Source organism: Bombyx mandarina, chromosome 26 (genome assembly GCF_030267445.1).
Source record: "Bombyx mandarina strain Sakado chromosome 26, ASM3026744v2".
Taxonomy (NCBI): Eukaryota; Metazoa; Arthropoda; class Insecta; order Lepidoptera; family Bombycidae; genus Bombyx; species Bombyx mandarina.
Window position 1 is genome coordinate 1,712,665 of NC_143232.1, and position 15,686 is coordinate 1,728,350.

General features: G+C 40.6%; 1 protein-coding gene and 1 long non-coding RNA gene across 2 annotated transcripts in view; one reads left to right on the forward strand and one right to left on the reverse strand.

Moving 5' to 3' along the window:
- The window catches only part of Osi24 (Protein), a 51,182-nt gene that overhangs the window by 27,339 nt on the left and 8,157 nt on the right, over positions 1 to 15,686 (reverse strand). The window lies entirely within an intron of this gene.
- LOC149499757 (uncharacterized) overlaps positions 2,410 to 15,686 on the forward strand; it is a 145,397-nt gene continuing 132,120 nt past the window's right edge. The window contains exon 1 of the long non-coding RNA XR_016325497.1: positions 2,410 to 2,479. This is a non-coding gene — a long non-coding RNA (uncharacterized LOC149499757). The remainder of the gene's footprint in view (positions 2,480 to 15,686) is intronic.

Consider the following 15,686-nt stretch of genomic DNA (forward strand, 5'->3'; position numbering starts at 1 on the left):
AAATTTGTATATATATTCCTCCCGTACAAAACACCAATTTCATATGTAAGGACCTAATATTCAGAATTTGTTCATTTTATGATGTTATTCTTTAATGGTGGATGTCGTTATTCAGCTACTTATTTCCATTGACACAGCCCACTGAGTTTCTCGGTGGACTTTCTTAGTGAGTCGTAATTCCGATCCAGCGGTAGATTTTGCGAAACCCTGCTCTTGCTAGAGCTCACCTAGCGAAGCTGGAAAGCACCTTAGGCTACCAAGGAAAGGGTATAGAAAAAAAAGCGTGCCATTTTAAATTCGATATTAGCCCTGCCCGCCGACAGTCAGATAACTTGGACAAAGTGATTGTGACGGGCAAAGTAGAAGGAAAGAGACCCCGCGGCCGATTACCTAGCCGTTGGTGTGATCAAATAACCGCTCTAACTGGGTTGCCAGTCGCAACCGCCATTCGAGAAGCTGAGGACCGGACGAGACATGATGACATGTCCTTCTTCAAACGAGGCTTGTGGAGAGTATTAAGTGGTAGGCAGCGGCTTGGCTCTGCCCCTGGCATTGCTGAAGTACATGGGCGACGGTAACCACTCACCATCAGGTGGACCGTATGCTCGTCTGCCTACAAAGGCAATAAAAAAAAATAAAAAAGATGGAAACAGCTCACGAGAGGGGCCATGGTCAAGTTTCAGGGACACGACCTTCAGCAATGAAGAAAGCGACGAAGAAGAAGATTCTAAAATAGTCGCACCGATACGAATTTTACGCTGATCACTATAAATCTTGTCCAGAATCCTTTAATCTATCTTTCTGTCTGGCCCAATTTAAGCGTGATATTAGATATCGTGTAACGCGTAATTACTGGTGGTGGGACCTCTTGTGAGTCCGCACGAGTAGGTATCAACGCCCCGCCTATTTCTCCCGTGAAGCAGTAATGCGTTTCGGCTTGAAGGGTGGGGCAGCCGTTCTAACTACATTGAGACCTTAGAACTTACGTCTCAAGGTGGGTGGCACATTTACGTTATAGATGTCTATGGACTCCAGTAACCGCTTAACACCAGGTGGGCTGTGAGCTCGTCCACCCATCTAAGCAATAAAAAAATTAAAAAAACATGTGTGGCACTTGGGGACTGTCACGGTAAAGCTATTGCATAGCATTTTTTATCAACTTATCTATATCTATACTAATATTATAAAGAGAAAAGATTTGTTTGTTTGTTTGTTTCGAATAGGCTCCGAAACTACTGGACCGATTTGAAAAATTATTTTTCCATTAGAAGCCGACATTGTCCCTGATGAACATAGGCTACTTTTTTTTATTTATTTTTTATTTTATTTTTTTGGTTTCTTGTGTGTTTTAATGTTTCCGAAGCGAAGCGAGGGCGGGTCGCTAGTGCAATTATAATTAGACAATAATAATTTAATATTAAAACAATAATAAAATAAGACCACACTATATTTATAAACATTAACTAAAGCAAAACATTAACTGTCCCCTTCACACTCATAAGCTAGACCGCGCGAGAGAGAGATGGGTAACAGACTTTTCATGATGCGCATGCAGTGCGACGTCACGCCGCACGCTTATTCACAAACACTACACCAGCGCAACGTGTGAATGTGTTGAACGCGAGCTACATGCTAGGCGGAGAGGTGTTAGGTGGTTTTCGTTACTGAATTTCTTGATTCGGTCGCCGCGCTCAAAGCCCGCGATAAAATCTATGCAATAGCTTAATAAAAGATAAACGTTATTGATATTCTGTTACGATCCGTCGACGTGAAAGTGCGAATGGCTCTATCACGTGAACAGAAATCGTATGCGTTCACGCATCAGCGGTGAATAGCTCGCCTGTTTTAAAGTATGTATTTCCATTTATGCACTCATTACGTGCGAAATGATACAAAATGTACACAGGCTTTGAACATCTCATTGGAAAAGAGATTAGTATATGTATAGGATTGTATAAGGCGAAAACTACTGAATTTTAAGACCAAAAAAAAATTATTTCAAAAAACCACGTCGTAATGAAAACTAACGTCATTCATCATTTTTAATACGCTTTTTTATTAGCTTCAGATGTATGTATGTTTGTAACGGAATATTTGAACATGATTTTGACCCCCTTAAAAAAGTCGGGTTAACTCGAAATTTGGTATACTTATTAAGGACCGATGACAACTAATTATTAAAAAAAAAATTTAAAAAAAAAAACGAAAAAATTTAAAAATTTTAAATTCAGCTAAAAAATGAAAAATAAATAATAGTTTAAAAAAACTAACAAAATATGCTTTTTTATACCCCCACGTTTTTTTACAATAAAATCATTTTTTTCTTACACTATTTTTAATTCAAATTAAATTTATTAAAATTTATTTTCTATTTTTTAGTTGGATTTTCTATAAAAGCCGTGAAGTAGTAATGCGTTTCGGTTTGAAGGGTGGGGCAGCCGTTGTAACTATACTGAGACCTTAGAACTTATATCTCAAGGTGTGTGGCGCATTTACGTTGTAGATGTCTATGGGCTCCAGTAACCACTTAGCATCAGGTGGGCTGTGACCTCGTCCACGCATCTAAGCAATAAAAAAAAACCCGCCTGCTGAGTCAGCGCGTGAGCGAAATGAAAGTGAATTCCTCGTGTGTCATAATAAAGGAGGAAATCCTAGCTTCAGTCTACTTAATATGGAAAGTACGTTTTGTTTTTGAATTGTTTATTTAAATAAAAGAAATTCAATTTCACTTACACTTAGACGAAGCTAGATATATAGAGCTGTTCAAATCAGTAAAGTTTTAGTTTTTAGTAAAATATTGAAATTAACACACATTCGCTAGAAGGATTTGCGCATGTGCAGGTGAATGTTGATGTGCTTCCGAAGTACTAGCTATTATTGCGTTTCAACTCAATTAGATAGAAAATATACGGGGGCCTAGGTTTGAATTAGGGATACAAAAATATAAAATAAGATATTTATATATTTTACTAGCTGACCCGGCAGACTTCATAGTGCCTCAATCGATAAATAAGACCTAAACTTTTGTGTAAAATAAACTTAAAACAAATAAAAGGAATCCGTCCGATGAGGGACACCTCAAAAGGGAAAACAAAATTGTTTGCATTTTAATATTTATCTACCTTTTAAACATTCTCTGGACTTCCACAAATAGTTCAAGACCAAAATTAGCTAAATCGATCCAGCCGTTCTCGAGTTTTAGCGAAACAAACGAACAGCAATTCATAATATATATTATTACATAGATTATCCGGTTTACGTCTTAACAGGAATCATGTGCTCATCGGAATCAACAATCATTAATTACATTCTTGCATGTCGGCATGCCCACTGAGTTTCTCGCCGGATATTCTCAGTGGGTTGCGATTCCGATCCGGTGATAGATTTTGCGAAGCACTACCTACTCTTGCTAGGGCTAATGTTAGCGAATTGTCTTAAGTTAAGTCCGTGAGCTCACCTACCCGTCTGGACAAAGTTGAAATAGCCTCTTAGTCTACCAGTGAATAGGTAGGGAAATAAAAGTTGTCGTTAAATCCCAAAAATGCCTAAGCCGTAAAAATAGTTATAATCATGTCTACGTCTCGCGAAAACCAAAAAAGAAATACTAAATGTATATTTATTTATTCATTATAATTGTCCCTTACGAAATACAAAACTCGTAGTGATGTTACTTATAGGATTAAATATATTATTATGTTTTAATAAACGTAATTTTTAAACTGCACAAATTCACTCCTAAATAGAAAGCGGAAATAAAAATTCTATATTTTTTAAAGTTTAAATTTTTAAAAAAACTTTAAAATTTTTAAATTTATTTAATAAATTTTTTTTAAACTTATGTTTAAACTTTTTTTTTAATACGTACGGTTACTAAATGTCGCTCGCGCTGCCAGAAAACTTGATAACCGCTATGATAATGCTGAAGTTCCAGCAAATTAATGGTCCTTACGTGACCGTGGGATCAACATCAGGAGTGTATAGTCGCCAGGCATTAAAGTTCTAAATATAATTTCCGTTACAAACAAATCTATCGACATTTCGATAAGACATAACTGCCCATCACTAATCGCACACGCCGTAAAAACACTTTACGGATTCCATTCGAACCGCAATGCTTTTGTTATTCATTATTTACTATGAATTCTCACAATTACGTTATGTAATTTGAGTGTTACGGTTCACGAAATAAGAACTATTTTTATTGTAATTGTCGAAGCTCGTACGCTTTAAGTACACAAACAGATGTTGCTATGGTAAACGTGTTATTCTTTGTTGAACAACTGAAGGTACTACATACATACGATTGTATACATAATTATGTTTTCATTATTAATCATTATATTATATTTATTGTAGTATAATGGGAGGTTTTTAGTGTCGTAGTTAATTCTTTAATAAAACTGGTGGTAGGTTACTGGTGGTAGGACCTCTTGTGAGTCCGCGCGGGTGGGTACCACCACCCTGCCTATTTCTGCCGTGAAGCAGTAATGCGTTTCGGTTTGAAGGGTGGGGCAGCCGTTGTAACTATACTTGAGACCTTAGAACTTGTATCTCAAGGTGGGTGGCGCATTTACGTTGTGGATGTCTATGGGCTCCAGTAACCACTTAACACCAGGTGGGCTGTGAGCTCGTCCACCCATCTACGCATTAATAATTTACAGCAGGACAACTTAATTTTATTTATTTATTTATTACACTTCATGTACCTATTATTAAGATTGGCGGACTAATGCCTAAGGCATTCTCTACCGGTCAACCAAAGGTCAAAGGTAGTGCAGAGAAAATAACAGTCCGGCATATTAGTATCGAGCGATGCACCGGTGTTCGAATCCCGCAGGCGGATACTAATTTTTATAATGAATTACGTACTTAACAAATGTTCACAATTGACTTCCACGGTGAAGGAATAATATAGTGTAATAAAAATCCAGCCCGCAAAATTATAATTTGCGTAATTACTGGTGGTAGGACCTCTTGTGAGTCCGCACGGTTAGGTACCACGACCAGCCTATTTCTGCTGTAAAGCAGCAATGCGTTTCGGTTTGAAGGGTGGGGCAGCCGTTGTAACTAAAATGAGACTTTAGAACTTATATCTCAAGGTGGGTGGCGCATTTACGTTGTAGATGTCTATGGACTCTAGTGACCACTTAACACCAAGTGAACTGTGAGCTCATCCACCCATCTAAGCAATAGAATTTAATAGCATTTAATAGATTAATAGCAATAGCATTAGAATTTAACTTAGAGTTTTATTTCAGTGATAGCGAATAATTCTCGTTAGAGTTCTAGAGAGTTCTCTGTGTCCTTCGGATTCCACGTCCACGACCTTGATGCTATTGGTTGCAATTGATTTGTCAGTACCTACTGGCACTCGGTATGTAACGCTTAGCGTCAGTGAAAGCGAACGCCGCCGAAGATGAAAGTGGAAACATTGTGTGCTTTGGTATAGCTTTTTTGTCTTTGTAACTGTTGAATGACGTCACGCTACAGACTTTCCTAAATTCGACTCGTGGATGTAATATTGAAGACTTGGCGCGCGAAGCTAGACTTTTGGTTATGTACTAGCGGTTATGAATAAATAGTCAGAACAGTGAAGGAAGAACGGTTAAGTTAATATTAGCTCACGTCGCTTGCTTTAGTCTTTAAATATCACGTCAGTAAAGTGAAAGTCTAGATTTTATAGTATACTGGTTGACGCATCCTTCAAAACTGGAATTAGAAATAGGCTCGGTGATCATACCCACACACCCAATCACCAGTGGTACCCAAACGGTGGTGGTGCCCGCATGGTTTCACAAGATCCGTAAAGCAAATATGTAAAGTAAGACAGAAAACCGATTATCTTTCAGATGCTGTGGTGCTTATTACCGGAACCACTTAACACCAAATGTGTCGTGTGCTACTACCCATTTCTGGCAAATAAAATAAATACCACTAACCATTAATAAGCGTATAACTTAATACATAATAATATTTATAGTATTTTTTTGTGTACCAATTTACGTGGCTTAATTAATAATTGTGGTAAGACGGGGCGGGTGAAATTTTAATTTGCATGAGAACTAAGACCAAAATGTCCCGTCTGAGTAATAGGCTGGTATCGGCAGCTGCCTAAAGATTCACAACGCCCCCGTTAATGAGCAACCCGATTTCAAATTGAAGGTGTGGTTGTTGTTACAGCGATGAAATCCACAAGAAGAAACAATTTTTTTTCCCAGTCATCTCGTTTTTACCATCGCACCGCCCACCACCGGAGTAGAGTTCATCCACACTACCTGGAGCCACTGCGTTCATCCATAGTGCGTTTCCAGAGATATTTTTTGCCACGTACCATCCGGCTTTGGAATGAGCTCCCCTCCACATTGTTTCTCGAGAGCTATTACATGTCCATGTTCTTCAAACGAGGCTTGTGGCGAGTACTTAGCGGTAGGCAGCGGCTTGCATAGCCATTGCATATTGCTGATGTCCATGGGCGACGGTAACCACTCACCATTAAGTGTGCCGTAAGCTCGTCTGCCAACAAGGGCAATAAAAAAATCAAAAAATTACACTAGTAATGTAATATTGTTGAAAAATCATTGAGTTTCAGAACGGATTTGTTCAAACTCTACTACATCATTCTTCTAGGAGCTATTAAGATTACAAAGCTTACGACACGATTTCAAATTGGACTGATGCTGCTTTTGAAACAGCAATCTACATACTTGTGCATTCTTTTAACTGAATTGAACTGTATTTACTTCCTAATGCATCGCGAGTTCCGTTTCATAGTCGCGGTTATCCTGAACGGTAAAAAGGTTTAGAAATTTTAGTCTTAAAAGTAAAACAATGGAATATAGTGGAACGTTATTAGTCAATCACACGTCTTAATCATAACGTGTGTCGTGGACAAGACGACATAATTTAAGACGCACGCTAACACAGGCACCCTAAATAATTTTATTAAGCACATCAGTTGTAAAATTCAATCGGGGTTTCTTTGAATGAGTTGGTTGATTAGAAACAGCTTTGGCTATCGATTTTCTTTATAACCAACGGACTTTTTGGCGGGAATGCGAGGAGTGAAGTTGTGTGATTTGTTTTATTTTGTCTATTTAGTGTTTCTTCAGTTTTAAATGTGTAATGACGGCGATTTATTAACTGTTTAGTATGTGTGAAAGTGCACAAATGTGGGAAAACGAAACAAAGCTTTTGGTTGTAGCTTTTCGAGATCCTCCAAAAAGCCCTCTGAAAAGTCTCAGTAAATAACCACCATTTTACTAAGACTATATTTCATCCCATATCATCTCATCATATTTCATTTGATTTCATCTCAGTTGATTAATGTCTCAAATTAATCATCTTCATTTCATTTTACTCCATATTATCATTTTTCATAAAACTAAGAATATAAATTAAAATAAGACTTGACCTAAAGGTCTTAGTTACCAGGTCATAAAATCCCTTTAAAAAAAATGTATATCCAACAACTACATGAAGAACTGGTCTAATGCTAACACACAAATAAAAGAAGAATAACCTACCTATTAGTTGATTGTTAGAGAATGCTTTAGGAATTATGTCCGCCACTGTATTTTTGTGCATAAAGATGAATACACAAATAAATAAATAAATCTAAAATATCTCTAAGAGACAAACTGGTTATAACAAACATAATATACTGGCATATAACAATCTGACTAAAAATGGGAATCGATTTCTGATAGAATAGCGGTCCAATCCTCAGAGTCAGTTGGCCACTTAATAAAGAGGCGCTCTATTAGCACTTTTTTATTTTTTTTTATTGCCCTTGTAGGCAGACGAGCATACGGCCCACCTGATGGTGAGTGGTTACCGTCGCCCATGGGCTTCAGCAATTCCAGGGGCAGAGCCAAGCCGCTGCCTACCGCTTAATACTCTCCACAAGCCTCGTTTGAAGAAGGACATGTCATAGCGCTCGGGAAACACCGTGGAGGGGAGCTTATTCCATAGCCGGATGGTACGTGGCAAAAAAGACCTCTGGAAACGCACTGTGGATGACCGCAGTGGCTCCAGGTAGTATGGATGAACTGTACTCCGGTGGCGGGCGGTGCGATGGTAAAAACGAGATGCCGGTATCATCTCGAACAATTTTCTCACTTATGAGTTAATCAAACCAGCTGGATATCGTTTGATTCTTTTAAACAATCCCACTCCTAAGTCTATAACCTATATCTATAACCGAAACATTTATATAAAATGAAACACTGTTATTACGTGACATTGGCATGTTAATATTGAAAGCTTTGGATTTATTGCTTAGACGTGGAGAAACAAGTTTACGAATACTAACTACCCCTTAAGTGGTTATTAAAGCCGATAGAAATCACAACAAAGACGCCACGGCATCTTGAGACTTTCTGATTATGGCAGATTAATTTTTTGCGGGTTTAATTTTTATTGCACGATATCATTCCTTCATTCTGGAAGTAATTCGTGAATATGAATTAAGTATGTGTTTTGTTATAAAAATTGGTACTTGCCTACGGGATTCGAACTTTTACATATGCACACCGTTCTATACAGGACCTACTCAACCATTTGGCGTCTTATTCTCTAGGCCGCCGGTACTTAGGTACCCGCTCCTGTGGACCGAATGGTAAACAGTCGATGTCGCCCTAAGCACGCCATTACGGATCGGCCCGATCCGTTAAGGGCGCTTTTAGGTACCACAAGCACTGGCTACCGTCCTCGTCGAACCTGTCACTTGCGACAAAGGGTTCGATGAGTAAATTAACCCATAGACACAACCCACTGAGTTTCTTGCCGGATCTTCTGAGTGGGTCGCGTTTCCGATCCGGTGGTAGATTCTGCGAAGCATTGTTCTTGCTAGGGTCAGTGCTAGCAGCACTCCGGTTTGAGTTCCGTGAGCTCACCTACACGTCAAGGAGAATCTGAAATAGCTTCTCAAGGCTATCGGCATAGGCAGGAAAAAAAAATCCTCTGGATCACGAGCGCTTCGAAGCTTTGATTTAAAAGTTTTATATGGGATTTAAATGCAACAGAGACTTAAGTTAGACGCTGCAATGTAACCCGGATTGAATATCCTATAATCACAAAACAGAATAACATATTCATATTTTTTAGAAATAAAAGTGAACCTAGAATTATATTTTAATATAACGCGATAATGTTCTCAATAAAATGTACAAAGTTTAAAGATACTGCTGCCAAATAGGTCACCGATGGTTGCCAGAACACTACACTCGACTTTTCTTGTTAGGGTTGACAATTCATAGTATTCATTTATTCTCAACTAGATTTTGCTCGCGACTCCATCCGCGTGGAATAGTTACTCTGGCATAACGCAAAATTTTACTCCCCACTTCATTTACGTAGAAAGTGAAAATATTTTGAAACATTCTTTATTGGTGCTCCACTTGTATTGGTCTTACCGTGATGTTATATAGCCTATAGCTTTCCTCAATAAATGGGCTATCTAACACTGAAAGAACTTTTCAAATCGGACCAGTAGCTCCTGAGATTAGCGCGTTCAAACAAACAAACAATCTCTTCAGCTTTATAATATTAACCTGTGTCAGGGAAATCGAAAAATGAATTGTGATACATTTGACATATTTTATAACAAATACTTTTTTTATATAATTATGATGGATAAGTACGAGTAAAATTCGCGCTGTGAAAGTTCTGGGTGCAAGCTAAGGATCTACGTGGTGTTTATTCTAGTTCGAGTTCTTTTTTTTTTATTGCTTAGATGGGTGGACGAGCTCACAGCCCACCTGGTGTTAAGTGGTTACTGGAGCCCATAGACATCTACAACGTAAATGCGCCACCCACCTTGAGATATAAGTTCTAAGGTCTCAGTATAGTTACAACGGCTGCCCCATCCTTCAAACCGAAACGCATTACTGATTCACGGCAGAAATAGGCGGGGTGGTGGTGCCTACCCGTGCGAACTCACAAGACATCCTACCACCAGTAAACTTGCTTATCATAGACTGGATATGTTCAAAAATATTCATAACAGAGAGCACCAACCCTGTTAAATATTGACGGGGTTTATCGGATTTGCGGCCCACTTTAAGCTCGCATACAAATTCTATATCATACTAACAATCTTAGGGTTTTCTGTTAAAGCTATCTATATCTTTTTATTCAATTTATATTTATAAATAAAACATAAATATAAGTGTTTTTGTTGAGACGATGGGCCCTTGGGGCCCTGAAGCAAAGAAATTTTTAACAGAAATCTCCAAACGCTTGAAGGAGGTTACACATGATGCTAAGGCTGGCTGGTACTTTGCACAGAGAGTGAGTCTGGCTGTCCAACGAGGCAACGTATCTTGGGGACTGTGCCTCCTTCAAGCGCGTTGGAAGATCTGTTCTACTCTGTGGGTTGAGTTATGTTAAATTATTTTGATTTGACTTTTTGTTAATAAACGGAACACTGTTGTCGTTAAAATATATATATATATTTTTAGCAACGGCTTAATAATTTAAATAAATAAAAAAAATACAAAAGTCAAAACACAAAAAAAGGAACGATCGACACAGAATATTAAATCTAAGACAAGTGAACGCTGCGCGCGCTTCCAGCAAAAGTGATCCGAGGTGGCGTGATGTCCCCGCTGGTCGGTCGGTTGCCCCTCCAGATGACGAGTTGCCCCTCCAGATGACGAGTTGCCCCTCCAGATGACGTCACGAGTCCACGTGAGTGCTCGTCGTCAATGGCTCCGCCCATCGACTTTGACTTAAGAGGGAGTCGCCTCTAATACGGCCTCTCCTGACTGGTGGACGTCCACGTTCACCTCGATGTCATGACCGTCTTCAATCTCTGACGATGCAGGACTCACTGTGTGCACAGCGTTGCTATCGGGGTGTTCTATGATATCGTCATAGAAATAGATTGTTTGCATTACAATCATGATTTTGGTACCATGAACCATTAGTAAAAGTTAGTAGTTTTTGTGAGCATTTTACATGACATTTCAGTGCGTTCATGTATGGCTCTTGTTGAGTTACGTTAGATGTACTGACGACACGGCACTGTTACCATATCGGGTGTATAATATACTGTGAGAGTAAAGTCTGGTTGACATGGCCAAGTTAACATGTCAAGCTAATACACTCGTAACGTGAACTGCGTTACCACGTCACACCTTTACGTGAACTTTGTTACCACGTCATAACATATACGTGAACTATGTTACCACGGTACAACATCTACGTGAACTATGTTACCACGTAAATCTCTGCGTGAACTATGTTACCACGTTACAACATCTACGTGAACTATGTTACCACGTAAATCTCTGCGTGAACTATGTTACCACGTTACAACATCTACGTGAACTATGTTACCACGTAAATCTCTGCGTGAACTATGTTACCACGTTACAACATCTACGTGAACTATGTTACCACGTAAATCTCTGCGTGAACTATGTTACCACGTTACAACATCTACGTGAACTATGTTACCACGTAAATCTCTGGAAGCATGCAGTCAACCCCAAGAATGTTTGACATTACGCGTCACTGGTGACTCAACTAGTGCCTGAACCCTACGAGGACTCGGCCTAACCTGACCTCCACCAAAAATTAAATCAACTCGTGAATCTGTAGACTAGCGTTCGCGAGTCAACCAGAGGGCCCATTATGCCCCGTATCATTATTAAAGTTCCGAGTTTGTCAGTCAGACCTCTGACCATCTTAATACAGAGCAACGATCTCCTGGCGCACTCGACGTATGAGGCAAAGCAATCTGATGCTAATTGCATAGCATTATAAAGAATATTGGCATACTCTAACTTTCGCGGACACAACGGCTTAAAGTCTTTTACGAAGTTACCCCACGTCCGGTCACTAGACAATCACACGTGTAACCAAGTACGCTCATCACTCTTAAGACAGCCCAAAACTCGTGACAAATACTCAGTGCCTTCCCAGTTAAGGATCTAGTCCATTCTACTTCCTTACACAATGTGTCTATGTATTGCACGGCAGGGTAAAACTTAGAAATAAAGTAACCATGAGCTAGATCTGAATTTACGAATCTAATGGATTCGGTTAACTTCCGTGCTGATGTGGTAGTTGCCTTTTTATTGTCACAACGCGTGGTGGAACTATTTTACATCTATTCTCAAACGCGGGTACAATCGACACGGCGATGGAGCAACACGGCGTCCCGTTTGCATGATCACCGACCTGGACAGTCGGACTGTTGTCTAATTGACGTATTGATGGAGTGTGCCGACTAGTAACATTTTGAACCCTTCGAATGTTATTTCCACCCATCGAAACTGAGCATTCAGTCTCGAGCATGTTCTATCGCGTCAATAAAAATAGACCGTAAGGTCGGTTGTGATAAAGTCGTTGAGCTAGTTACTTGGTGATTTATTACATTTCATAAGAGGGTATCCGACAAAAAAAATCTACTTCGCACCAAGAATCGATATCATTAACGCTGGGGTCAAAATTAGAAATATAAAAATGGTTCGACCTTACTTTGGACAGTGCACTTAATGCTCCGATGATCCTGTCTGTAGCGTCGTACGCGCGGGACTCTGACGGCGGCGGTGATGTGATTCCCAACGCCACCACGGGTCCGGCGCCACCACCGTCCGCGGTCGAGGGACGTGCGTCTTCTATCTGCGACCCTAGCGGGCTCGACTCACGCGCAACGTTCACATTTGAGTTTTAAGCAATTAAACGCACCAATATTATTCTCCAATATAGGTCTCGAACATTCGGCGAATGCGAGCGTCCTCCTACCCTGCTTCCAGTTACACGTATATCGGTCATTACGTTGTTAATTTAATGCAAATTTTAAAAATAAACTGTACGCCAGGATAACCCAAAAGCGGATAGGGCACAAGCCCTATCCCACTTCTGATTTTAGCAACGGCTTAATAATTTAAATAAATAAAAAAAATACAAAAGTCAAAACACAAAAAAAGGAACGATCGACACAGAATATTAAATCTAAGACAAGTGAACGCTGCGCGCGCTTCCAGCAAAAGTGATCCGAGGTGGCGTGATGTCCCCGCTGGTCGGTCGGTTGCCCCTCCAGATGACGAGTTGCCCCTCCAGATGACGAGTTGCCCCTCCAGATGACGTCACGAGTCCACGTGAGTGCTCGTCGTCAATGGCTCCGCCCATCGACTTTGACTTAAGAGGGAGTCGCCTCTAATAATATATATATAAGTGTTTTTATCTTTTGTTGAATAAAGAAATTAATGAATATCGAGCAAGTCACTAATCTGCTGCATTTATAGCCTTCCTTTTCTTTTGCCTTAAACGGGTGAAATATATTTTTTTACCTTCAATACACTTTATATCCTAAGTTTCAGTGCTACACGTTAACATCAGCTTTTCTATAAACAGTAATGAATATCGACAAGAACTTTCTACCAACGTATGGTGCGTAAGGTAAACTAGATGATGACCGAGCTTTGTTCGGCTTTTTTTTTATAACGCCATCTTGTTGTGTCTTTAAAGCAGTAAAAATAGTATTGTTAGTCGCCAATAGATGTCGGGAAGAGTCATAAAGTTGATTATCGATAAAGTTGATTATGGAAAACACGAATAAAGCAACATTTTCTGAAAATAAATCGTACCTAGATCGATGTATCGCCCCCGAAACCCCCTGAAAATCGTTGGAGCCGTTTCCGAGATTCAGATCATATAAATTTTTTTTTTTTTATTTTTTTTTATTGCCTTTGTAGGCAGACGAGCGTACGGCCCACCTGATGGTAAGTGGTTACCGTCGCCCATGGACATCAGCAATGCCAGGAGCAGAGCCAAGCCGCTGCCTACTGCTTAATACTCTCCACAAGCCTCGTTTGAAGAAGGACACGTCACATATATATTAATATAACATAAACCCGGTAAACCAAAAAATCATCCGACGAGCTACCACCCGATCAGCCTCCTCATGTCTCTAGGTAAACTGTATGAGCGTCTGCTCTACAAACGCCTCAGAGACTTCGTCTCATCCAAGGGCATTCTCATCGATGAACAATTCGGATTCCGTACAAATCACTCATGCGTTCAACAGGTGCACCGCCTCACGGAGCAAATTCTTGTGGGGCTTAATCGATCAAAACCGTTATACACGGGAGATCTCTTTTTCGACGTCGCAAAAGCGTTCGACAAAGTCTGGCACAACGGTTTGATTTTCAAACTATTCAACATGGGTGTGCCGGATAGTCTCGTGCTCATCATACGGGACTTCTTGTCGAACCGCTCTTTTCGATATCGAGTCGAGGGAACCCGCTCCTCCCCACGACCTCTCACAGCTGGAGTCCCGCAAGGCTCTGTCCTCTCACCCCTCCTATTTAGCTTATTCGTTAACGATATTCCCCGGTCACCGCCGACCCATTTAGCTTTATTCGCCGACGACACGACTGTTTACTATTCCAGTAGAAACAAGTCCCTAATCGCGAAGAAGCTTCAGAGCGCAGCCCTAGCCCTAGGACAGTGGTTCCGAAAATGGCGCATAGACATCAACCCAGCGAAAAGTTCTGCGGTGCTATTTCAGAGGGGAAGCTCCACACGGATTTCCTCCCGTATTAGGAGGAGGAATCTCACACCCCCGATTACTCTCTTTAGTCAATCCATACCCTGGGCCAGGAAGGTCAAGTACCCGGGCGTTACCCTGGATGCATCGATGACATTCCGCCCGCATATAAAATCAGTCCGTGACCGTGCCGCATTTATTCTCGGTAGACTCTACCCCATGATCTGTAAGCGGAGTAAGATGTCCCTTCGGAACAAGGTGACACTTTACAAGACTTGCATAAGGCCCGTCATGATTTACGCGAGTGTGATGTTCGCTCACGCGGCCCGCACACGCATAGACACCCTTCAATCTCTACAATCCCGCTTTTGCAGGTTAGCCGTCGGAGCTCCGTGGTTCGTGAGGAACGTTGACCTACACGACGACCTGGGCCTCGAATCTATACAGAAATACATGAAGTCAGCGTCGGAACGGTACTTCGATAAGGCTATGCGTCATGATAATCGCCTTATCGTAGCCGCCGCTGACTACTCCCCGAATCCTGATCATGCAGGAGCCAGTCACCGTCGACGCCCTAGACACGTCCTTACGGATCCCTCAGATCCAATAACCTTTGCACTAGACGCCTTCAGCTCTAGGAGCAGGCTTAGGGACCTCGGTAACCGTACTCGTCGAACTCGACAAAGAGTTCGCCGTGCAACCTAACCCATGAATCAGCTCGCTGAGTTTCTCGCCGGATCTTCTCAGCGGGTCGCGATTCCGATCCGGTAGTAGATTCATTCGCGAAGCAGCTACTCTTGAGTTGTTAGGTCTCCTTCGGAGGCGCTCGGGCAGCTGTTAGCAAATCCCACCCCTCCTGGCTGAGCCTTTGCTCGCCCACCTGTCCTGGTGAAACTGGAAAGGCGTCTGGGCCACCAGCAATCCTTCAATCATAAAAAAAAAAAAAAAAATATGTATATATCTATATATATATACATATATATTAATATAAAAGAATTGCTCGTTTAAAGGTATAAGATATAACAATTGATGTGAAAATGTATCGTAAAATAAAAACTATAATAGAAGATTTAAGAACTTCCTGCATCTGGTAGTCCTATGTACATTGCTGGACTTGATTATCATACATACCCTGGCGAGTCAATTAGTCTAATTAGTCTAGGAAAGGTATGCCAACTTTCCTAAT